The sequence below is a fragment of the Prionailurus bengalensis genome, chromosome C2, assembly GCF_016509475.1.
Source record: "Prionailurus bengalensis isolate Pbe53 chromosome C2, Fcat_Pben_1.1_paternal_pri, whole genome shotgun sequence".
NCBI classification, from domain to species: domain Eukaryota; kingdom Metazoa; phylum Chordata; class Mammalia; order Carnivora; family Felidae; genus Prionailurus; species Prionailurus bengalensis.
The window spans coordinates 133297904-133324479 of record NC_057350.1 but is presented as its reverse complement, the minus strand read 5'-3'; the positions used below and the strand labels follow the sequence as shown (position 1 = coordinate 133324479).

The window sequence follows — 26576 nt, the reverse complement described above, 5'->3', positions numbered from 1 at the left end:
GTGTCTCCCTCTCTCTCTGCCCCTCCCCCGTTCATGCTCTGTCTCTCTCTGTCCCAAAAATAAATAGAAACGTTAAAAAAAAATTTTAAATAGTACCAACTCTATCCCATTTCTATTTAAGCATTAACTAATTAAAACACCAAGAAAATTTCATTTTGTTTCTTTGTTTGGTGAGAATGTAAAGAGAGGAGCTCTTTGGAAACTTCCTTGACTTCCTTCATCGATTTGATTAATTTGTTTTTTCTATTTCTTCTTGAGATAGGTTTAATAATTGTTAATTCCAGAAAATAATTTTTTTTATCTAAGTGGGAGCGATATTCTAAATTACTATTTTTGTTTGTTTGTTTTGACTTTTTTTGAGTATAGTTGACACACAATGTTAAATATGTAAATATAAGAGAGAGAGAGAGAGAGAGAGAGAGAGAGAGAGCAAGCGAGGGAGGGAGAGAGAGAGAGTCCCAAGCAGGCTCCGCACTGATAGCGGGACTCAATCCTACAAACTGTGAGGTTATGACCTGAGCCAATATCAAGAGTTGGATGTTTAACCAACTTAAGCCACCCAGGTGCCCCACATACAATGTTACACTAATTTCAGGTGTACGGCTTAGCGATTTGACAAGTTTATACATTATGCTGTGTTCACTACAATTGTAGATACCGTCTGTCTTGTTACATTGTTATTCTAATGTCATTGACTGTATTCCTTGTGCTGTGCTTTTTATTCCTGTGACTTATTCACTCCATACTGGAAGCTTGTATATCCCACGCCCCTTTACCCATTTTTTTCCCATCCCCTCAGCTCCCTCCCCTCAGGCAACCATCAGTTCTCTGTATTTACAGATCTGATTTTGCTTTTTGTTTATTATTACTATTTTTAGATTCCACTTAATGAGTGGAATCATATGGTATTTGTCTTTCTCAGTCTGACTTATTTCACTTAGCATAATGCCATCCAGGTCTACTCATGTTGTCTCAAATGGCACATCCTTTTTATGGCTGCATGATACTCCAGTGTGTGTGTGTGTGTGTGTGTGTGTGTGTACGTGTACGTGCATGTGTGTATACCACACCTTCCTTATCCATTTGCTGATGGACACTTAGGTTGCTTCCATATCTTGGCTATTGTAAATAATGCTACAGTAAACATAGTTACCGACATCACTGTGTTGAATTAGTGTTTTAGTTTCTTTGGCTAAATACCCAATAGTGAAATTATTGGATCATAAATTACTATTATTGAAAGTAGAACTCCTTCACTGAGTTTTAATTTCATTGACATCTAGCTGTACTGTGTATGGTTTTGAAATATGCCTTATCATTTGTGATAGTGCTTTGTTCCTATCTCATGCTTGTTATTCTTTCTTTTAACTAATAATTTCAAGTATATGCAATATTTTGTTTATATCTGATAATTCCATTATCTGAAGTTTTGAGGCTCTAATTTTGATATATGTAGTTTCTGAAGACTCTTGTTCATGATGGATTGATTTTTGTTTGTGTTCTTGTTACTTTTAAATTTATTTTCTAATTCTGTATATGTGCTTATATTGGGCAGTGTTTTATCTGTCAGAATCTCGTGAGCCCTGGGTTAAGTGTGTGTCTCCCAAATGATTTGTGTTGGGTTTTGCCAGAAATCTCAGGGTTGTTTTTAATCTAAGACCACTTTTTATGATAATTTGTTTACTTGGCATTCCCAGATCATGCATTTGTGTATTTGATCTCCTCTCCTGTATAAAAGCAGGGCTTTGCCTATAAATTCTTAAGTGAGACATTTCTTATTCCCACTCAAGTCAAGGCAGATAAGTTCCTTGAAATATCTTTCTTTTCTGGAAAGAGTGGTTCTTTTCTAATACCCTCTTTTACCAAGAGAGTAGCTCTTTGAGAGTCTTGGTTTTTACAGGGGTCGTATTCCAACTCCTTGCACAGTCCCAACATCTTGTCTCCCTGTCGCTGTGGGTCATTACATTTTAAGCAACTTGGTTTCTGTAATTGGCAAATGATTCCAGAGCAGAGGTACCTCCTAATTTTCAGTTTCTTTTTGGTTTTGCCTGGGAGATTCCTTTCTTTAAGCTCAGGTATAGAATTAAAAGATTAGTATATTTCACCAACATTTCTGGTTGCTTTTTAATAGGAGGTGCTCCCCCAAATATGCCTAGCACATAATATTAATGGAATAGGAAATCTGCCACACAGTATTAATTTCTTCTGCTGCATAAAATTTAACTTCAATTTTAAAGAATATTTTACAGGTACATGGATTGAAAAGTCAATTGGTTCTACCAAGGTAACTACAAAGGACAGACTTTTCTTGCCCTTTACCACCTCAATCAAACTTTCCTAAGAGAATCACATTCAGCTCTTTCTTTTTTGTATAATGTTCTTACCCAAGCCTTCCTTGCTGTTTTATTTTTAGATACTCTGTATTGAATTTCTACTATTGCTTAATCACAAAGCGATGTCCCTTCTCCTCATTCTCCAAATAATTATACCTTTAAGTGATACCAACATTCAGGATTTCTATTACTACAATATGTAAATATTATTCCTAGCAGAATCATGTCATACATTTTATATAACTTAATGTTTTGGGGGAGAGTAACAGCCACTTCCATTTTTTTGTTTTGTTTGATAGTCATTTATATATGTGTCCCTATTTTATTGCCAAATGCTGTGCGAAGTGTAACACTTCTCCCAATGTATTCAAACACATGAGTTACTCTATTGGTTTTCTCTCGCTACATCTCTCCTGGAGCCCCCTGCCCTTGGCTTCTGTCTAGTTGAGACTGCTTCGTCTTTGCTACAGAGCTGTCACCTGAGAATTGCAGGGGAGGAATTGGAGGGTGGTGATTGCCAAGAGTGGGGATGGCAGCGGGTGTTTGAGCCACATAGGTGTATACAGTTATCAGAGCTCAGCAAACGGACACTAAGTTTGTGTATTTCACTGTATGCAAATTTTACATTAAAAAGACAAAAGCACAAACAAATATTCAATTCTAGTGGTATATTAGCTAAAGTATTTAGGGGGAAGTGTAGGGATGTCTGTAACTTTGAAATGTGTCCAAAAAACACGATGAGTAAGTGGATGGATGGGTAAAAGGATGGATAAATGTGTTAAAACACATAGAGTAAAATGTTAATGGTAAAGTCTAGGTGAGGGTATAGTGCAAAATTCACTGTAAAATTCCTTCAACTTTGCTGTATGTTTGAACATTTTTATAATAAAATATTGGAGGAAAAAAATAGTGAAGATAGTAAAATGAAGCAGTCTGTGTTGGAATGTAAACAGGAGTTCAAGAGAAATGTATCAGCTAAAGCAGCATTGGTGAGGAGCTAAGGAAGAATAGATGAAAATGTTAAAATGTAAACTTAGCCGCTTGCCTCTACAGTCTAATGTTTCAGTGTTCTGTCTCGAACATATCCAGATCCAAAGAAACTGAAAAATTTGCCTGTCTCTTTCCAGGGAGAGTCAGTGGAGGTATGAGAGAGGAGGAGAGCAGAAATCCTAGAGGCAGGAGCTTTTTGTGAATGCCAGTGTGCCTACAGCAAGCACTTCTGCCCTTGAGTATCAGCTCCCTTAGAGGATCAGAGCTTTGATCCAGCCTTGGGGTGGCATATTCTTTCACTTAGGAAAATTGTCACACTGACAGCCTTATTTTTACCAATGACACAGACAGTCATCGACATAATCATACCAAATAAGCGGGGTGTTCAGAAGGCAATTACAGAAGGCTCTGGGTTGCTATGGCGACAGACCAGCCAGCCAGACCCGATTTTTCTCCTCCCAACTTATTAAAATAGCTTAAAAAAAAACAGAAAAAGATAAAAACTAGCAAGCACACTAGAAAATGAAGATAAGAGATGTCAGACTTGGAGTGGAATTTCTTCCACACACACCATTTTAGGAGAGTCAAGGAGCACTGTCTTAGATTTTTCACCTTCTTGTCCACCTTGTGCAACCAGAGAGTTCCAAGCCCCTCAGAGAACTGAGGAAGGCTTTGAGTGGTGCATTCCTAAATCTGGGACACAGGGGTTCACTGGAAAACAGTGAGTCTTACTCCAAAGCCCAGACTCCTGTCCCTCTCTTTTCCCCAATAACAACTTTCTTTCTATATTCACTGAGAGATTAATATTCCTAGCAACAAATGACAGGAGTAGAACATGGGCAGAGGTTCATTGTGTCCTAGGATTCTTTGCCATTGAAGACATTCATCAAACAGCTGCAGAGACAGGCAGAGTTCTGGGGAGCAGTGTGCCCATAGGATTTAATGCTCCATGTAATATGGTTCCCTGAAACAAGGAGTGTAAACATCTGACTTAGTGTTAGAGCTCTCCAACTGTTGGATCAAGCGAACAGCCAGTCTCAGGCCAGCAGACTCACGCTGGATGAACACTGTTAGACTCTACTAATCAAATTAGTGGCTGTCCGGATTTTCCTGACATTCTCCTCTCTGTCTGAGATGAGGAGGATTTTCGTACTGGAGAGGAAGGTGGAAAGAGCTAAGGACATTCCACATTGTTGCCAAATTCTAAGTAATGATCTCTCTATTTAAAGTAAGTAAACAGAAGGGCACCCGGGTGGCTCAGTCAAGTTAAGCAACTGATTCTTGATTTTGGCTCAGACCATGGTTTCATGGTTTGTGATTTCGAGCCCTACACTGGGCTCTTTGCTGACAGTACGGAGCCTGCTTGGGATCCTCTCTCTCTCTCTCTCTCTCTCTGCCCCTTGCTGCCTCTCTCTCTCTTTCTCAAAATAAACAAATAAGCTTAAAAAAAATAAAAAAATAAGTAAGCAGAAAAACTCTATGGATACTATACAGAGAATGCAACATAAGGACAATAAATGCTTTCCTGAAGATTCTGAGAAGGGCAAATATCTGAAAATTATTTTTTCACACAAAAAAAGAACATTTTATTTTTTTAACGTTTTTTATTTATTTTTGAGACAGAGAGAGACAGAGCATGAATGGGGGAGGGGCAGAGAGAGAGGGAGACACAGAACTGGAAGCAGGCTCCAGGCTCTGAGCCATCAGCCCAGAGCCCGACGCGGGGCTCGAACTCACGGACCGCGAGATCGTGACCTGAGCCGAAGTCGGACGCTCAACCGACTGAGCCACCCAGGCGCCCCCCAAAAAAGAACATTTTAGAAGGCAGTTGTTGGTTACCTTCCCAAAAGATGGGGGGAAAAACAACTCTGCAACACAAAGGTTGAGGAACACGTTAATGTAAGGATAGAAATACAAGGTGTTCTGGCTTATATAAAGAAATAATGTATAAGAATCTCATATGTTAGATTAGTTTTATAGCAGTGACAGTCAAAGGCTGAAAACCGTGTCATGGTGTAGTAAACAAATGTGGAACACTTTCCGAATACTGAGGGGGAAACTAAAGAGAAGAAAATGATCAGGAAGATGATAGATGGGAAAGAGAGGGTAGAGATTTCGTTTTAATAAATTGAATGAGGAAAAAAAGGATATGGCACTGGTTGACAGTGAGGAGAAACCACCCAGAGCTAAATAAAATGTTAAATTCAAAACTTGAAAAGGCTCTGTTTTGTTCTTGGTAAAATTAACAAAATAGCACGTGAAATATCCTGGCAAAGAGATAGTAGAGATTTCGTTTCAATAAATTAAATGAGGAAAAAAAGATAGGGCATTGGGTTGACAGGAAAAATCACCCAGAGCTAAATGAGATGTTAAATTCAAAATTTGAAAAGGCTCTCTTTTGTTCTTGGTGAAATTAACAAAATATTCAACACGTGGAATATCCTGGCAAAAATTTTAATATCAAAAAAAGGAAGAAGAGGGGCGCCTGGGTGGCGCAGTCGGTTAAGCATCCGACATCAGCCAGGTCACGATCTCGCGGTCCGGAGTTCGAGCCCCACGTCGGGCTCTGGGCTGATGGCTCAGAGCCTGGAGCCTGTTTCCGATTCTGTGTCTCCCTCTCTCTCTGCCCCTCCCCTGTTCATGCTCTGTCTCTCTCTGTCCCAAAAATAAATAAAAAACGTTGAAAAAAAAAATTAAAAAAAAAAAAAAGGAAGAAGAAAATTTTGTAAGCATCTGGGTTGAAAAGGAGAATTGATTATGTGTAAAAACAAAAACATTAGGCAGGCTGTGATTATTCCCCCATGATATTTAATGCAACAAGACAACGGAGTAATACCAACCATGTTTTGGTTGTAAGTAAAATGGGGAAGTAAAATGACCTAAAAATCTTACAGTTTGTCAAACATTTTGAGTGTTCAAAAGTCAGGGACATCCTGACATAAGAATTTAGAAAAGTAATAATTACTCTTCCTTTCTTAGGAAAATTTCTCAATTACGTATTCCAGTTACTTGAATGAATCCAAAGCTAAAGAGAGAGCTCTGGTTCTGCTCTGGCGCTTTAAACCTCCCTATAACCTGTTCCTGTCATTGGTTACAATGAAGCAATTTAGGCAAAATACTAAAACGACTCCTAGAGATCTGAAAGGTAAACAAAAGGATGCAGGTTTTGGAGAGGAGTTAAAATATGAAGTGGCCACATAGTATTTTATTTGTATTTACTTTTTGTTTGTTTTGTTTTTTAATTTTTTTTAACATTTATTTTTGAGAGACAGAGACAGACTTTGAGCAGGGGAGGGGCAGAGAGAGAGAGGGAGACACAGAATCGGAAGCAGGCTCCAAGCTCTGAGCGGTCAGCACGGGGCGGGGGGCGGCTGGGGCTCAAATTCATGAACCCAACCCAACCGTAAGATCATGACCTGAGTCAAAATCGGAGGCTTAACCGACTGAGCCACCCAGGCACCTCTTGTTTTGTTTTGTTTTGGTTGGTTCCTCTCTTAAAGCTTTGTTTGAAGGGCAGACTCCTTTTCATGGAAAGGCAAGATGGTCACAGCAGCACTGGCAGCTAAATCTCTCTAGAAACCTTGTCTTTCTGCTCAGGAGCCAGAAAAAGTAGACCCTGTGGGCCAGATAGTAAAGGGAGACTCTCAGAGCCCGGGCTAGGTCTGTGTTTTATAATCCCTTGCACAACTGTTTAGGAAAACAAATTCAGCCAAAACCAATTGATAGGTTAGAATGAAATGCTAAATATATGCAAAGAATCAAAGAGAAGCCAAGAAAGTGGGAATGGCATAAAAAAAAAAATAAAGAAAAATTAGACTGAGAAAAACTGGCAGTGATAGAATGAATCCAAACAAATTGATAATTATATTAAATGTTAATGGTATAATCAGTCCAATTATAGGACAAATATAAACAGAATGGATAGAAAGCAAGACATTATATTCTTCCTGAAGAGGCACACTTGGAAATAAAGACACGTAAAGATTAAGAACAAGTGGGTGGAAAAAAGATATGCCATGCAAACTGTAATCATAAGAAGAATGAAATCATTATTTTAAATGTTACATAGAATAGACTTCAAGACAAGAATGTTACCAGAAATAAAAGGGATATTTCTTTAAAAAAAATTTTTTTTAATATTTACTTATTTCTGAGAGAGAGACAGAGCGTGAGGGGAAGAGGGCAGATAGAGAGGGAGACAGAATCCGAAGCAGGCTCCAGGCTCCGAGCTGACAGCACAGAGCCTGACGCAGGGCTCAAACTCACGAACCATGAGATCATGACCTGAGGCGAAGTTGGACGCTCAACCGACTGAGCCACCCAGGCACCCCGGGATATTTTTTTTTATTAAAAATGATTTTTTACACTTATTTATTTTTGAGAGAGACTGAGAGCACAAGAGGGGGAGGGGCAGAGGGAGAATGAGACTCAGAATCCGAAGCAGACTCCAAGCTCTGAGCTGTCAGCACACTGCCCCAGGCGAGTCTCGAACTCACAAACTGTGAGATCATGACCTGAGCTGAAGTTGGACGCCCAACCGACTGAGCCACCCACTCAGCCACTTAGGGGCACTTTAGGTGCCCCTAAAAGTGATATATATTTTTTTCTACACACACGCACACACACACACACACACAAATTTATTTTAGCATGCTATATACAAGCTGTAGTGCAACAGGATGGCAATGTGATGATAAGACAGGGCTAATGCTCTTCTCTGCCCAAAAGAAAGTTTCCAGAATTTCACGTTATTTTCCTTAAAAACCCATGTTGCTCTAGTAATAAAATATATTTATTAAGATATGATTAGAAGCTAATAAGCTCAGAAGTATAGTTTGCAGGGAAACATACCTTCTGTAGGCAGGGTTTATCACCTCCTCACTGGCTAAACACATGAAAAGTTTTCATGGAATTTTTTCTTCTCCTTTTATATATTTCTGAGAGATTAGAAGAGAATTTACAGAAAGGTACAGAAGTTTCTGTTTAGATGTTCAACAAAAAAACAAGGAAAACAGCACATTTAGTGTTAGTGACAGAGAGCAAGTCTGGAGCACCTACAGTTGAAAAGCAGAGTATATTTCTGCTCCCACTTATACAATTACATTACAATATGGGCAAAGGAATATTTTTCCATATTAAATATCTAAATCCAATTGTTCTATAACTTTTCTTTAAATGACACTCATGGAGGGGCGCCTGGGTGGCTCAGTCAGTTGAGCGTCCGGCTTCAGCTCAGGTCATGATCTTGCAGTCTGTGAGTTCAGGCCTTGCACCAGGCTCTGTGCTGACAGCTCAGAGCCTGGAGCCTGCTTCGGATTCTGTGTCCCCCTGTCTCTCTGCCCCTCCCCCACTCATGCTCTGTCTCTCTCTGTCTCAGAAGTAAATAAACATTAAAAAATAAATAAATAAATGAAATTCATGGATTCCTCACTTGTTGAAGTCCAATATGTAACCAAAGCTAAGTGATCTATGTACCACCAACTATTCCAGAATTATAGAACTTCAATGCCCTTCCCAATTCCCCCCACCCCCCGCAACAAAAAATAAAAGGAAAGAAGGAAAATTTTCCCCAACACCCCCCAGAGGCTGCTTAACTCCTGGCAAGACGTGCAAATCATATTCGCTAAAAATAAATAAATAAATAAATACACCCCTGCAAACTTGGAGGCTTTTATCCAGGATTCTTGCAGGGCTCAAAGTATAACCAAAAGATCAAGGGAGGAGTGGGGGAAATGTTGAATCATTCTGGGTTCCCCATGATTAGTGTATCACTTTAGTCACAGAACAAGATAGAACGAGATCTTTTAAGTGGATTTGCCTTTCCAGTGGGTCATTTGTTGCCCAAGTTGATGACAGCAGGAACTTTAGAACCACACTTGGTAATAAATCTGTATTCATTAATCACTTGCATTCACACTTAAAAACTAACAAAAGGAAAAAGAAAACAAAAACTATTCAGTACTGGAGATTAAATAACCATGTGTAGTCTCTTGAAATAAATGTTGATTCCTTAAGAAGTCTAATTACTTTCAGTTGCCTTTTTAAAAAATAACCATGTGTGTGTGTGTGTGTGTGTGTGTATATATATATTTGTGTGTATTATCCTGTGATTCTACTTATGGTTCCTCTGCTGCGTTGAAGATCTAGGAACAGAAAAGCCTATGCCCCTCCCCCCGCAAACCCGCCCATGAACGGTGGCTCTAATCTTGCAGAAAGGTTACAAATAGGCAGTCTGGGCCTTCATTGATCTGGACTATCCATGGCTTCATTGTAAGTGATCATCCTTTTAGGCTCTTGCCTCTGCAGATTCCAAACAGATTCCATTTCTTTAGTGTGATAGACAATAGCAGCCCTCAGGTCAAAAGAACCCCAGCTATCATTTGTTTCTAGACCTCTCTGGTATCTCTGTTCTTTGGTGGAGCCTAACAAAGTGTTTGTAGGAGACACCAGAGGATTTTGATTTTCCATCTCGTAGTCCTTTGAGAAAAACACTAAAGCACCTTGACCACTGGTGTCTGAGTTTTGCAGGCCACCCATATGACTGGGTTCCAAGGATAAGGCTCCACTCTCATTAGTAGTCCCAGATTTTCGAATGCTACCCAGAATTTGGGGACTAATCCGTTTTTTCCAGCTCATAAGCCTTGGGAAACATGGGATGCTCAGTCCCTGAGGGATTATCCTGGCAGATATTCCCCTTGAAATGCCACCTCCATCACTTTATGATCTGATGACTTCCCAATAACTTCCCAAGTCTCCGGGCCAGCACTGGGCTCATTTATAATTGATAAACCCCACTGATTCTGGAAGATAGCCCCCAGGTTTTGCTGATCTGTCTGAGAGGGCAGATCCACTTGTGCTGTGCTCAACAGCACCGTTTGCATATCTGAAGGATAGATGAAAAGGCTAGATTTCATTTGTTCAACAGCCGCTGAAGTCGAACTCATGTCCCGGGGAACTGAAGCAGTCCCAGAAGAGATGGGTGTTAGAGTATTAGCAGCAGGAGTTAACAGTGGCTGGCTCCCTGGAGAATACACGCTTGCATCAGTCCCTGCTGAAACAGGCCCATTAGAAAAGTTGGCCGAAGTAACAGATTTCAGCACTGACACAGGGACCTGGGATATGGGCTTGAAGACTGGGTCTGAGTTTCCCCAGCCGGTGACGAAGAGGAGGAAGAAGATGGTGACGCAGAAGAGTTCTGTACAGTTTTGTTGAGGTTTTCCTTCACTTTGCTTTGCATAACTTACTTTAGGAACGATTTTAAGCACTGCTATTGTCCACTGCAAAAACGGGGGGTGGTATGAATAGGGTCCAAGAGTCCTCTTTGGAGGTAACAGCAGAAGGATGCTTTCCTTAGGGCCGATGATCAAACTTTTTGCCGCTCACGCCGGGTTTAATATCAGAGCTTTTCCACAGCATATCACCCACAGCAGGTTTTCCTCGATTTGTTCCTCCGGGCCCAGTTTCGTACTTCCAAATGGGCTTTGAACCATCTACTCGATTTCCCTTTTGTTCACCGTCGTCAGGCCTGAAAGTTTCGAGTCCCTGTTTTAAGGTTGGCGCCCTGGTCTCTTGTTGCCTTATTTTGTCCTGCCCTCAATGAAGGCTTTCACATCCCTGGGCACTATTGCCCCAGCTTTCCTTTTTTTTAAGAGTAGTACATCCGCTCTCAGATCTCACTACCATCATTATCCGCCCCTTTGCCCATATAACCACTAGTAATATAGCCAGAATTATTTGTCGCAATGCCATTTCGAATTGCTACAGTATCAGTCTTCTCTGCAGACTGGTTCTCTTCAGATTTCTTTTCCTAAGACTTCCCATTCTTTTTGTCCATACTGTTCCGAATGAAATTCCTGGTTTTCAATCCTGCTTTCCCAAAGGTGCCAGCCTTTACAGTCTGCTTCAGATTAGTGTCTGCGATCTGTGGGTTGCCATTGAGGACCGGTAATGGAAATAGGGTCGGTAGCTCCATCAGAACCCAGGCTCTTTAAAGATATGTCTCTTTCTCCGGCATTACCATTTAGTTCACCATAGCCTGTTTCCTTCTTCGGCGTCTCCTGGTGCTGCTGGAGGGAGTGTTTGTGCTCATGTTGCAACACCTTGGGCTGGGCCTTGGGGCTGCCCTTGGCTCCATGCTGCGGGCACTGGTGATGGTGATGGTGATGGTGATGCTGGTGGTGGCTGTGGTTCCGGTTGTAGAAATAATGGTGGTGGTGATGCGGCTGCAGCTGCTGCCGGGGGTGATGGTGCTGAGGCTGTGGCTGGCCAGGCTTCTCCACTGAAAGCGGCTGGGACTCCCTGGCTGAGGCTGTGGGCTGCAGCGCCCTCAGGATCTGAGCAGGATGTTTCTTAAGGATAAAAGGCACAGTTCGTCAGAAAGACGTAACAATTATAAATCTGTTAGCCTTTAATGATAGAATCTCAGAATATACGTAGCAAACGCTGACGGAAGAAAGGGAAGAAATGGATAATCCTGCAATCACCGCATTGTACATGTAACACTTCTCTTCCAGCAATTGAAAGAACGACCAGACAAAAAACATGCAGGAAAGCCACAGAATATCTGACCGACACCGTTGACCACTTTGGTGTAATGGATATTTGTAGAACACTACATCCAACAAGTGTAGAATATGCATTCTGTATAAGTGCACACGGCGTATTCACTGACATAGACCGCATGCTGGGCCACAAAACACGTCTCAATAAATTTAACAGGACTTAAAGCATACAGACTGTATTCTCTGACTATAATAGAATTAAATGGAAATTGATTACCCAAAGAGATCTAGGGGCACTTGGGTGGCTCAGTCGGTTGTCTGGCTCTTGATTCCAGCTCAGGTCACGATCTCATGGTTCGGGAGTTCCAGCCCCGCACCGGGCTCCGTGCTGACAGTCTGCTTGGAATCCTCTCTCTCTCCCTCTCTTTCTGCCCCTCCCCCCCCTCAAAAAAAATAATAAATAAACTTAAAAAAAGAGATCCAGAAAAACCATGAATATCTAGAAATGAAATAGCATATTTCTAAATGATTCATGGGCCAAAGACACAAAGGAAATTAGAAAATATTTTGACAGGGCACTTGGGTGGCTCAGTCAGTTAAGTGTCCAATCATGATCTCAGGTCACGATCTCATGGTTCATGAGTTCGAGCCCCACGTCGGGCTCTGTGCTGACAGCTGACAGGCCTGGAGCCTGCTTCTAATTTTGTGTCTGTCTCTCTCTGCCCCTCCCCTGCTTGTGGCCTCTCTCTTCCTCTCTCTCAAAAATAAATAAACACTAAAAAAAAAAAAGGAAAAATATTTTGAACTGAATGGCAATGAATACAACATACCAAAGCTTATAGGAGGCAGAGAGAGAAAGCAGTCTATTGAAAGAATCTATGGATTTATATGCTTATATTAGAAAAGAAGAAATATTTAAAATCAAGGACTAAGATCCCACATTAAGAAAGTAAGAAAAGAAGAGCAGAGTAAAAACAAAGTTAAGTAGAAGGAAGGAAATTATAAAGGGAAGAGAATAAGTCCTTGAAAGAGAACAGACAATAGAGAAAATGAAATCTAAAAGCTGGCTCTTTGAAGAGATCAATGAAACTGACAAACTTTTAGTTAAGACTGATGAAGAAAAAAAAGGAGAGACGGGTGCCTGGGTGGCTCAGTTGGTTGAGCATTGGACTTCAGCCCAGGTCATGATCTCAAGCCCCCCATCGGGTTCTGCACTCCCCATGCAGAACCTGCTTCAGATCCTCTGTTCCTCTCTCTCTCCCCCTCCCCTGCTTACTCTCTTTCTTTCAAAAATAAATAAAACAATTTTTTTAAAAAAAGGAGAGAATACAAAGCACCAATAGCAGGAATGAGAGATTATCAACTACAGATCCTTCAAAAATTAAAAGTATAATAAGGAAATTTTATGAACAATTTTATTGCCAACACGTTAAAAATTTTTTTGACAAAATGGACAAATTTATTGGAAAATACACCTTACCAAAAAATGGCACAGGAAAAAAAGTCTCAATAGTTCTAGTGTATGTATTAAAGATTGAATTTATTATCGAAAACTATCTTTCTGAGATAACTCTAGGTCCCGATGGTTACAGTGGCGAAGCCTATGAAAAATTTAATGAAGAAAAAATGTATACAAACTTTTTTTAGAAAATAGAAGTGACCACTGCACAACTTATCCTAATGCTAGCATTACCTTTATATCAAAACATTCAAAGAAATTACAAGAAAACCATAGATCAATATTTTTCATAATTATAGATATAAAAATCATTAACAAAGTATTAGCAAATAGGTGAAGGGGGTCAAAAGGTACAAATTTTCAGTAATAAAATATCTGAGTCATGGGGATGTAATCTACAGCATGGTGGTTATGGTTAATAATACTGTATTGCATACTTGTAAGTTGGTATGAGAGGAGATCTTAAAAGTTTTCATCAGAAGAGAAAACAGTTTTGCAACTATGTATGTGCTTATTGTGGTAATAATTTTGCAATATATACAAATATTTAATCATTATATGGTATACCTGATCACATACGTCAATTGTACTTTAGTAAAAAGAGATAGAAAGAGGGAAGATACATCACGACTAATTAGAGTTCATCCTAGGAATGTAAGGTTGATTTAACATTTGCAATGAATCAGTGTAAATCACTATATTAACAGAATACACTAGGAAAGTCATATGATCGTTTTAATAGACGATTAAGAAGCACTTGACAAAATTCAACGTTCTTGAATGATATAAATGTTCAGTGAACTAGAAATAGGAAGGAAATATCCTCCAACTGATAAAGGACATCTACAAAAAACCTACAGCCGACATCATGCATAATAAAGAAGGACGGACTTATTTCCTGCTGAGGATACGAACAAGGCAGGAATGTGTGCTTTCATAACTTGCAATACAGAGGGTGGTGGCTGAACTCAAAAGAACTGCATTTATAATCTTACCTTGCATTTCAGACTACGTCAGTTTGAGCACTGTATACTCTCTGAGGCTGTTTCTGCATCTGTGAAGTGAGTACAATAATGCTTGCTTTGGCAATTGGGTTAAATGCCTAGCACAATGCCTAACATAGCAAAGAGATTAATAAATGTAAGTATTACATTTGTACCTACCCAATAGTCTATAAGCTCTCTGAAGACAGAAACCATTTCTCTTTTATTTATTTCCAAATCTTCAGTGCTTAGCTCAGTACCTAGTACAAAGTGGATATTATGTAAAAATTTGTTGATTAAATTATTAGGATTGAGACATTGATAAATGGGACCTTAAAGTTTCTTCAGCTTTCTAAATGAAATTCCAAGGGTGGGCTATTTCCACTGAAAAATAGTCTTCTTTGGTTTGGGTGAAGTTTGTATTGAGTCATTTACCTTCACTTGATACTTGTCTGCTTTGGGGGAGCCCTGTTAATCATGTATGCTTTGATTACAAGCTCTAAGACAAAACAGATGCTTTGGCGTGGTATTCAGGACCTTCTCTTCTAAGTCTGCTTCTCAGGTGAGCCGTCCCTCACTCTAGCTAAGTTGATTTCTCCACCTTTCCTTGAACATCTTTGCATTGTACCACTTGAGCCCTTGCTTGGGTCATGTGTTCTGTCTGAAACGCCCCCTTCTCTCTTCAGTCAACATCCTACCCCACCTTCCGGGCCTCTCCCTTAGGAGACTTTCTCCCATCTGCCATTTACCTGGTCAGAAATGTTTTTTCCCTAGCGTGTTACTTTGGAGGAAATGTAATTAAGGATATAAATCTCTTGCTGATCCAGAAACTCCTCGCCACAAAATAGAGGAAAGAAAGAAAACGGTGGCATGATTGAACCAGATGGCGATGTGCATTACAGGCAATCTGCCATACGGTTGCAAAGAAAGAAAGAAACCTCACCCTTTTGTATAGCCAAGCAGGTATAACCCATCGCACATGTGTTCTGGAGATAAATAACTAGTTCTCAAGGAAGAAGACCTGACAGCACCTTTTGTCACACACGGTTCATGCTGAATTCATCTGATAATTGGGTGTTTGCAACTACCTTTATCCAAAGGAAAAATAGTAGGACATGCTTTGCATGCCAAGCTTTGCATCTTGAAGCCAGGTGCCCTGCCAAAGTTAGGATCCTACCCTACCATGGAAACTGGAAGCTAGAGACGCTATGTTCGTTCATTACACTTTAAAGAGACAGCTCCCAAATCCTTGAGGAAAACATTTCTGGGTTGTAAAATTGTCATGAGGCTTATTTAGCTTTTTAGAAGATTTACATATATCTCAAAAAGGCAGTCAAAGAATTTACAAATACAAATTTTCTAAGGTAAATGCTCTAAGAAAAGGGAGATGGGAAATCTCTTTCTTTTTTTATGCACTAGAGAGACTTAAAAAAAATTTTTTTTGTATTTGTTTTTTACTTTAAAAACTCATATAGCCTTTGGGTTAGTGCCATTAAAATGTTACTTCACTGATGGAGGTATTTGTATACTCCTCATCTCTTTTTCCTGCTGGATTGTGGTAGAAAATGTGTCCTATGCATTTGTGCTGTGGCATCTGATGTGTCCCAAGTACATTATTGGAGGTTAATTAAAATTGATTGAATAATCAGTATACTGTGTAGTGTAATATCCCAAGTTTGGTTATATTTCAAAGCCACTTTATTTTCAGTTGTGAACCATCTAGTCTGCTATTATGGTGTTAAGTTTGATAAATGCACTTTGGAGGAAAGAATTAAAAATCAATTCCAATGGCAAGGTCTACATACTGCTAATATTTCCTGATGGCTTCTAAATGTCACAGAACCTTCACTGTAGGAAGGACGGCACTAAAATCATGAGTCAGAACACTGATATACATGGAAGAGAAACTACATACGACTTAATCCAGTGAGACCTTCAGCAACCAGAATTCTCCAAGGGAATTATTCCCTAATAAGGTGGTGGTTCACCAAGTGTGCTCCCAGACTAGTAGCAGACTGATGCGCAGGAGCTTATTAGAAATGCACATTTTCAGGCTCCACCCTATACCTTCTGAATCAGAAACTCTGGAGGTGGGGTCCAGCAGTCTGTGTTTTAACAAGCCCTTGGTGGGGGGAGGGTTGATACTCACTAATATTGCAAACCACTGACCTAATGCATCCTTTGCATGCTCTGAATTAACTTCTTCCCTTTGTATCTAGAATTGCACTGATTATGTATCACTCTTGGGAGATTTTGGGAAACAGACACGCAAATAAATATGTCTTCTCTGGTTCAGGTTGAGAAAGACTGGATGGTATTTTACCTCTTCCATGTTGTATCCTCTCTACGGAAATGCTAATAAGACACGGGACAAAGGGGTGACATGTCTGGGACCTGGAGTCCTGCAACATTCCATTTGTGGGCCTGTTGTCTTTCCATTCAGCCCCGTCTCTGGCTTTGATCATCAATTAATGAGTATCCCCAATCTCTTCTGGCTCTCATCCTTTGGGTTGTGGTCCTCTGTGGGTCAGCCTCAACTTACTCTCTTGGGAACTGCATCCTCAAGAAGCCCAGATACATGTAATGCACCACATACATGTATTGGAACCTTCCTGTTTTCCTGGTGCTGGTGCTGGAGGAATTAGTGGTTTAACATCAGTGCCTATGGTTGCAAAGTTGGAAAGATGCCATGTGTACTCGATTTAGCTAAGCCGAGCAAAACCTAAGAACTTTAATAGTGAATAAAATTGTGAGATAAAAATAGGATAAAGGCTTCCACTCGTTGAGGGCTTCTTATTTAACATCTGTGGTAGGTTGTGGTTTACACTTCAGAAAGAAAAGCCCAATAAAATGGGGGAGGTGTTGGGGTTGGAGGGGGGAGCGTAGAGAAATGGAGCATCCTATAAGGGAATGGTCAAGGAGAACTCCCAGGGGAGATGATGGGGGGGAAGAAGGGACTTAGGATAACATGTCTAATGAGAATTTTTATCACTTTGCTTTGTGGTGTGTGATCAGGGCCCATATTGATTAAGGGCAGTACAGCAACTGCCCATGCAAAAGCCGTCAACAAAATCTGCATGGCTCATTAATGCTTTTAATATGAGTCAATTCTCTTTAGAGAATGCAACTAGTTTTTGAGTCTGGGGTGGTCAAACATCATCACGAGCAAAAACAGAGACTACATGTGGGGACACCTGACCTCTGGGTTCCTTTAGTCTTTACGAGTGTGAACTTAAAGTTATTGCCATAAAGGTGATGACTCCTGACTGTTTGCTAGCTTTCTTAAGGCCAGGATAGAGACGATGGTTTAATTAAACGTAATTCAGAGACTACATTGATTTAAGAAGAAGTTCCCAACACTGGTACTGCTGACTATCAGTATGACTTCACAAAGGTATTCAAGATCAAATGAGGGTAGAAAAGTTCTCTTATCTTTTTCTTAAGATAAAGCCTTCTTTTCAAGATCCATTTTTTTAAATTTTTTTTCAACGTTTATTTATTTTTGGGACAGAGAGAGACAGAGCATGAACGGGGGAGGGGCAGAGAGAGAGGGAGACACAGAATCGGAAACAGGCTCCAGGCTCTGAGCCATCAGCCCAGAGCCTGACGCGGGGCTCGAACTCCCGGACCGCGAGATCGTGACCTGGCTGAAGTCGGACGCTTAACCGACTGCGCCACCAGGCGCCCCTTCAAGATCCATTTTCATTTGACCAAGAGGATAGCATGGCATGGCCCCTTACCCCAGCCTTGGATTATTTAAACTTTCATCCCGGCCTCTTTGCCCACTCCTCAGCTTGGCAAGGCACAGCTAGAGTTGCTCACACTCCACTAGCGAGGGAGATTACTAGGTGATCTTCAGCTGCTGTTCACACCAAGGCTGAGGGTCTCTCAATCTCCCCCACCCCTCCCCGCCAGCCTGCCCCAGCACAGAGCTGTCTCCCTTCAATTTCTCACATTTTTATAGAGAGCCATTCAACTTCCACTCAGCTGTTTTGATCTCACATGTTCACATCTGCTCCTTAACATTGGTTTCCAAGTATGTGAAAACTTCCATATTGAAGATGATGATTTTGTTTGGTTTAAGAAAACAGAAACATCGTCCAGTTAGAAGCACCCATTTCTCAGCTATTAGGACTGTGACAAGAACACTTTTTTCTTAGCCCACCCATCTCATTAAAAGCTGTCATCCACCCAGAAACTCAAGCCAGAAACTAACAGACCAGCTCTAAACACTTCGCTTCCCTTCATATCTCACATCAGATCTGTTACCAAACCAAAATAATTTTTTTTTTTCAAATTGCAGCTAGACTCTGTCCACTTCTATTTCACTGCCATCAATCTAGTCCGTCACAACACCTCTTACTTGGACAATTGCAGTGGTCTCCAGTGTGGTTTCTGTGCATCCATTCTCTTCCTTTAGTTATCACAAAGCAGGGACAGTGTTCTACTTAAAATGTAAATGGACTCATGTCACTTTCCTGCCTAAAACCCTTCACAGATTTCTCAATGAGTTTGGTAAGATCCGACCTCCACCACATGCCTACATAATATTTGACCCTGCCAGGCCCTCCAAGTACATTTTGTGCTATTCCCACCCCTCCCAACACCTTTGTTTACTAAATTGTTTACCTAGTTCAGATGTATTGGGATGAATATAAATAGTATTTGCAGACTTACCAAAGCTTAGCCCATAGCCTTAGCCTGTGGAATTGTTCAGACAGCTCTTACTTAGCCATACGCCAATGGCATTTCTAAGTTTTCTCACTAAAGCATTTAACCTTAGATGAAGTTAAATAATGCACCACGAGTTTAGCTATTGTAGAGATATGTCTTTCCCAGTTAAACTTGGAACTGTTCCCAAAGTGTCCACTGTCTTTAGATTTTTGAAGAGTCATACACATATTTCTTTCAACATTTTAATTTTGGGTCTGTAGCAGTATACAATGTATCATACAGCCAAAGTATACATCATATGTAATACATCATACAAAATGTCTTATTTCCACCTTGATCACTATGGAAGAATGTCAGACATTAAAAAAGAATCTCAACTTTCTTCAATCTTAATGTTAAAATTTGCTGAGAGATTGCTCAATGCTGTTAGAGTTTTTAAGGAGAAAACAGCTGCGAAGAGCTGCAAATCATAGCTAAGCCAAAAAGTTTGGTGTGTTTCCTTTTAATCACCAGAGACCCCAGAGGATGGACAGTCAGCATGAGACTTGTGTCAAAGAAATGGTAAAAGAGACACATCTAATTGGGCACATCAGTCACCCCTCAGATTGGTGGTTTCCACTTTTCTTAGTCTTCAATGGCAGACTCAAATTGGGTAATTTGAAGAGAGTTTAATAAACGGACTATTTACAGAGGTATAGATCAGGCTGAGGAATAGAAAAAAGACATGGAACGGCACCCAGGGAAAATTGAACAATGTATATATTTCTGTGGAATTTGGGTCTATTCGTTACAGCACTTAGCCAATTCTAATACATAAGTGGTCTTTTAAAACTTATAATTCATTTAATATATATATTACATATCTATTTCACAAATTAATTTTCAGTAGATAGTATTAAATGTACATGGATCAAAAATCAAAAGGAATAAAAGGTTTACAGTGTTAAGTCCGTCTCCCACTATTCCTCACAGGCAACCATGCTTATAGTGAATTGTGAATCTTCCACAGATATATTGTATATAAACAAGAAAACGAAAAGTTATTCTTTTTTTTTTTAATGTTTCTTTATTTTTGAAGGAAAGAGAGATAGAGTGTGAGCAGGAGTGGGGCAGAGAGAGAGGGAGACATGGAATCTGAAACAGGCTCCAGGCTCTGAGCTGTCAGCACAGAGCCTGACGCAGGGCTCAAACTCACAAGCTATGATATCATGACCTGAGCCAAAGTCAGAGGCTTAACGGACTGAGCCACTCAGGCGCCCCTCTTTTTTTAAATGTAAATCTTAGTAACATTGTAAGTACTTACTCTATATCCCTTTTTGTTCTAAGAATTTTACATTTATTAACTCGTTGAATCCTCTAAAAGATACATGCTATTATAATGCCTAATTTACAGGTGAAAAAGCTGAGGAACTGGGAAGACACATGACTTGTTTGAGATCACACAACTTATAAGTACTGGGCGTAAAATTTTTGCCAAGCTGTCTGATTCCAGAGTTCATCCTCTTAACCACTAAATTGTATGGTTTCAGAGATAACCAGAATTAACATAATAAATGTATTTTTTCTGCATATATTATAAAGTTAGTATTGTACCCTTCCTATGGTAGAATAATGCATTTAAAAAAAATATTCCAATACTCTGGTTTCTCTTCAGATCGTGTAAATCTTTCGCCTTTTAAAAAATATTCCATTTATTCCCCTCTACTAATTTGGAAATTATGTCCTCTCTATTTCCTCTTAAAAACATAACTTGTATACTCAACAAAGTCTACAATTAGTATTTCTATTCTCATTCAAAATTCAGGAAGAATTTGCCTTTGCTTTGGTTGGGTATCACACGGAACAACTCTAACTTCTAGGTCTGGGGATTACCAAGGCAGAGATCATATAAACATAAATCTCAGACCCACGTTAGAGCAAGCCTACAGTAATCATTTCTCAGCAAGTCTGTTGTTATTTTTACAATTTTTTTTTCCATGCAGAAAAGGAGCAGAAAGAGCTCCTTCCCATATTGGCTTCTTTTGCAAGTACACAGACTTTTCTTCAATGATCCCGTAAGTGACTCCTGACTTCCTTCAGTCTAAGGGCGACTCTTCTGTTCCTTAAGTCAGCTGGTCATGGATTCCCCCAAATTCTGGGTTCCTGAAATTGGCTTTTTTCTCCCAGAAGCACCAGCTTTTGTCCGTATTTGCCTACTCCTGTAATTTTAACTTATTCTTTATTTTTTTCTGGCCTTTAGGGATATTTTGTACTTCCTTATGGGCCCAGCAGTACATTAAAAAATATACGGGTTGTAATTTACCTAGTAGCTCATCATTTCATGACAATGGAGGAGGGGCTTTTCAGAATGCCCAGTCTGCTTTATTTCCCAAGACAGGACTCATGGAGTGATCTTTTCAAAATGTAAGCTTTGTATCTCTACTTAGAACATTTTAATGGAGTCTCAATAATCTTAGGATAAAGACTAAAATATATCTTTGACATGGACTATAAAGACCTCCATAATGTAGTTGTAATTTGGCATTTATTTGAGTTACCGTTTTAGTAATGTCTGGCAGCCAGTCTCCACGATGCCCCTCTGCTCTATGATTCTCACCTCCGTGTATTTATGCCCTGTGTCGTCCTTTCCCATATTGACTGAAGCTGACATATGGAACCTAGTGTACTGTGGAAACTCCCGTGTACGACTTCTCAGGTGAAAGCATGGAAGACATTTTCATTTCTGCCTTGCTGTCTTGGATTATTCATTCTAGGGGAAGCCAGCTGCCATATCATGAGATCACTTAGGCAGCCTTCTGCCAATGGCTATGTGAGGGAGCCATTTTGGAGGTGTATCTTCCATCTCCAGGTGAGCCTTCAACAGGCCAACATCTGTACTCCTGAGAAACCTTAGCCAGAACCACCCTGTGAAACCATTTCCAAGTTCCTGACTCACAGAAATTGTCTGAGATAGTAAATAATCACCATGGTTTCAAGCCACTGTGTTTGGAGGTAAATTTGTGATGTGGCAGGAGATAATGATAGATAACCAACACAACGTCCATCTCTTCTCCAACATCAAACACTTTACACAGCAGAGGTTCTGTCAGGTTTTACTTTTTACTGCATGACCTGTGCCTGGGATATAGCAGGAACTAAATGAATGTCTGCTGAATTGATAAAGCAATGAATGTAAATATTGCGTGCCCAGTGCCCCAGAAATGACCAGAAGAACACCACGCTGGTAAGACATTAGAATAATTACCCTGACATAATATAGTGACCTGTATTTTCCTCATGGACTGAGCAAGTTTGAATCTGGAGTGTGCAAATGTAGAAGATGCTGTATTTATGGGGTTTCAAAATATTTGGACAGTGAAGCACGACGATGGGGATCAGGCTAACTAGTTTTCATCATTAAGCCCTTAAAAGAAAACCAAACATCACAAGTAATCCAAACGATTTTGGTTCTTAGGATTAAAAGATAAAGTACTTTTCTAAAATTTGGGTATGTGGGTATCTCTTGGTATGTATGTATGTGTTCACTGCAGTGATGGTGGTGTTGGGGGCCCTGGGGATGACGGTAGGAATTGAGTTGGTAATGGTATTTGTAAAGGGTGAAAAAAACCCCAGCAACACAATATTGTATCAACCCACTGAAGAATCTGCTCTTTAGCTGATGGTTTCATCTCACAGACTTTCTCTTCTGCCCTGTGATGATTTACTTCCTATTTCCCAGAGTGCCTCACACCTTCCCTCTGCTTGTCCAGTCTCTACCCTTCCAACAACTAACAGTTCAAGTCCTACCTCCCTGATTTGTCCAGCTCTCAGGGATCACTCTCCCCGAACTTTTATTGCACTTTTTATCTGTGGGTCCCTCATTGGGTTCTTAGTTGGTATTACCTCATATCATGGTTAGTGTGCTATGTGCCTGATTTCCTTCCATGAGACAGAGAACATTCTTAGCAGGAGCAAGACTTCCTTAGTTGAAGTGACTATTCAGAGCAGTGGAGAGCACACATAGCCTAAAGTAGGGCTGCCTGAGGAGGGATGAAAAGAGTTAGTCCCAGAGTCCCTAAGGATCACTTTCAGTTTCAGACCTAAACGGTAAGTGGAGAGAGAGACTACAGTGAAGCGAGGGTCAGGAACTGGCCAGGAAGTGAACCAGGAGGCAGAAAAAGAAATATAAGCGGATTCTGGAGCAGCCATGAATATGCAGGATCAGGAGCTCACTTTTTTTTTTTTTCTTTGAAACTGAAGTATGGCTGACACACAGTCCCCTACTAAATGTTTCAAGTGTGCATCGTAGTGATTTGATATTTTTAGACATTATGAAATGATCCCCACGATAAGTCTAGTTAACCATCTGTCATGGTACAAAGTTATTCCAATATTGTTGACTATATTTCCTGTATATTACATCTTCATGACTTATTGATTTTGTAACTGAAGTTTTGTACCTGTTAATCTCTTCATATTGGGTGCTGTCTACATGGCCCCCAGAACATAACACCCAACTCAGAGTTGGGGACCTGGACAACATGGACAACCTGATAAATTCCTCAAGGATTGGTATTTTCATGTATCTCTTTGTATCTCCAGGGTATTCCATAGTGCTCTAGACATGAGAGCTGCCCAGTACATTTAAAAAATTTTAAACATTACCTAACCTTCTGTTTTAGTGTATTTTCAACTTTTACTGCATTTGTATTTTATCCTCACAGAGCTCTGTCAGGTAAGAATTATAATTTTCATAGATAGATGGAGGATTAAGGCTTATGTAGTTGTAAGTGGCATATATACATCGTCCCAAAATAGACCATTTTTTGATGAATCTCCAAAATGAAAATGAAACAAAATTTATCATACCTACTCTAATAGAGCTCACTTAGACAAACCTTAATGAGTAGAGAAGAATCATTTGTAATCAGAAAATAAATTGTATACAAGTAGGATTTGCTGACTAACATGATTTTGTTCCTTAAAAATATTTTTCCATTCATGACAAGTGTCTAAATGATTAACTCTGAATTAATAAGGTCCAAATTAATAAGATTCGATTGCTATGTGATATGTTAAAATATTAATTTGTGCTTGTTCCTATACCTGTTTCTTCTGCCACTTCAAGCAAGATTCAGAAAATTCCCGAGATTTTATTTATTTTATTTTATTATATTATATTTTAATTTACTTTTAGAGAGGGAGAGCCCGTGTATGTGCAAGAGAGTGCAAGTGGCAGGGGGGTGGTGCAGAGGAAGAGGGAGAGAGAGTATCTTTTTTTTTTTAAATGTTTATTTATTTTTGACAGAGAGAGAGACAGAGCATGAATGGGGGAGGGGGAGAGAAAGAGCGAGACACAGAATCAGAAGCAGGCTCCAGGCTCTGAGCTGTTAGCACATAGCCTGACGTGGGGCTCGAACTCACAGACCATGAAATCATGACCTGAGTCGAAGTCGGACACTCAACCGACTGAGCCACCCAGGCGCCCCGAGGGAGAGAGAGAATCTTAAGCAGGCTCCATGCTGAGCATGCTCAATGTGGGGCTCGATCTCACAACTGTGAGATCATGACCTGAGCTGAAATCAAGAGTCAGACACTTAACCAACTGAGTCACCCAGGCACCCCTAGTTCCTGGAATGTTAATCTATTTTTCACTTTAACGATTTTGGCAAGGCTAGAACCTAAAGCTGCTTGAAGTCAAAAGATCTTCAGGTCTTTGTTGGAGCCTAAATTCACTGAAGAGATTATGCCATATGCCTTTGAGGTGCAGTTAGGGAAGAGAAGAGTGGATATACAGCAGAGGTCCCAACCCTATCCACTGAGAAATGTCTTTGGGACCCACAATGTTTTTAAAATGCTTTAATTTGAATGGCTGTAAGTGGGGTGAACTCAACTTGGCATAGTCCTTTCCTCCTTATGACACTTGATTTGGGAATTCTCAGAGTCTTTTGGGCTTTTCTGTCATGTGCTATAGTCCTTTCCATATTAGCCACCATAGGAATCAGGTCTTCCAAGATTAGCTGAACTCTTACCCCCATCAGGCCTTGTGCACCCCCTAATCCTTCTGTCCCTTCTTCTACCTGTCTCCTTAAACTCTCACTGCATCTTCTAGAACTCAATCATCAGCAAAATCCTCTGTACTCTCAGTATCTTCTTTTCTTTTCTTACCTAATTGCAATGGTTAGGACTTTCAGTACTATGTTGAATAGGATGGTAATAGTGGGCACCCTTGTGTTGTTCCTGATTCTAGAGATTTCAACTTTTCACCATTAAGTGTGATGTTAGCTGTGGTCTTGTCATGTATGGCGTTTATTATACTGAGGTATGTTCCCCACCCAATCCTCTCTGCTGAAAGTTCTTTTTTATAATAAAAGGATGTTGAATATTGTCAAATGTCTTTTCAGCACATATTTAGATGATCATATGATTTTTATATTTCATTTTATTAACATGGTATGTCACATTGATTTGCATATGTTGAAATATCCTTGCATCCCAGGAATAAATCCCATTTGTTAATGTTGTATGATCTTTTTAAAGTACTGTTGAATATGTTTTGCTAGCATTTGGTTGAGAATTTTTGCATCTGTATTCATCAGAGAAATTGGCCTGTAGTTTTCTTTTCTTGTAGTGCCCTCATCTGGCTTTTGTATGAGGGTAATTCTGGTCTTTTAAAGTGAGTTTTGGAGTTTTCCATTTCCCACTTTTTGGAAGAGTTTGAGAAGGATTGTCATTAATTCTTCTTTAAATATTTGGTCAAGTTCCCTCATGAAGGCAGCTTTTTTGAGCTTTTCTGAGTTGTGAAGTTTTTGACTCAATCTCTTTATTCACTATTGGTCTGTTCAAATTTTCTATTTCTTAACGATTCAGCCTTATCAGCTTGTATGTCTCTAGGAATTAATCCTTTTCATCTGGGCTGTCCAACCTGTTGGTTTATAATTCATAGTTCATATCAGTTCTCTAATGTTCATGTAATCCCTTATCATCCTTTATATTTCTGTGGTAATATCTCTTCTTTCATTTATAATTTTATTTATGAATCCTCTTTTTAGTGGGAAAGTCTAGCTAAAGATTTGTTAATTTTGTTTATCTTTTTAAAAATCCAATGCTTAGTTATGTTGATCTTATCTATTTTTTTCCCACTCTCTATTTATTTATGTTCTAATCTTTGTTATCTTCTTCCTTCTGCTAACTCTGGCCTTAGTTTATTCTTCTTTTTCCATGAGGTATAACATTAAGGTTTTTCTTCTCTCAAACATTAAGGTTTTTAAAGTATATATACATATATCTTTTTTCCCTATGTGGTATTTATTGCTATAAAATTCCTTTTTAGAACTGCCTTTGGTGCATCTCAGATGTTTTGGTATATTGTACTTCCTTTTTGTTTGTTTCAAGAGATTTTTAATTTCTCTTTCAAATTCTTCTTTAACCTGTTATGTGTTCAGGACTATGCTGTTTAATTTCTACATATTTGCGAATTTTCCAATTGTTCTCCTGCTATTGACTTCTAGTTTCATACCTTTGTGGTCAGAAAAGATACCTGGTATAATTTCAGTCTTTTAAAATTTGCTAAGATTTGTTTTATGAAATAACATATGGTCTATTCTGGCAAGTCTTTCATGTGTATTTTGCTGCTTTTGGGTGGAATGTTCTACAT

At 39.6% G+C, this 26576-nt stretch overlaps 1 pseudogene; it reads right to left on the bottom strand.

Moving 5' to 3' along the window:
• Positions 1-9426: 9426 nt before the first annotated feature.
• On the bottom strand, positions 9427-11683 carry LOC122491034 (annotated as a pseudogene).
• Positions 11684-26576: the final 14893 nt, after the last annotated feature.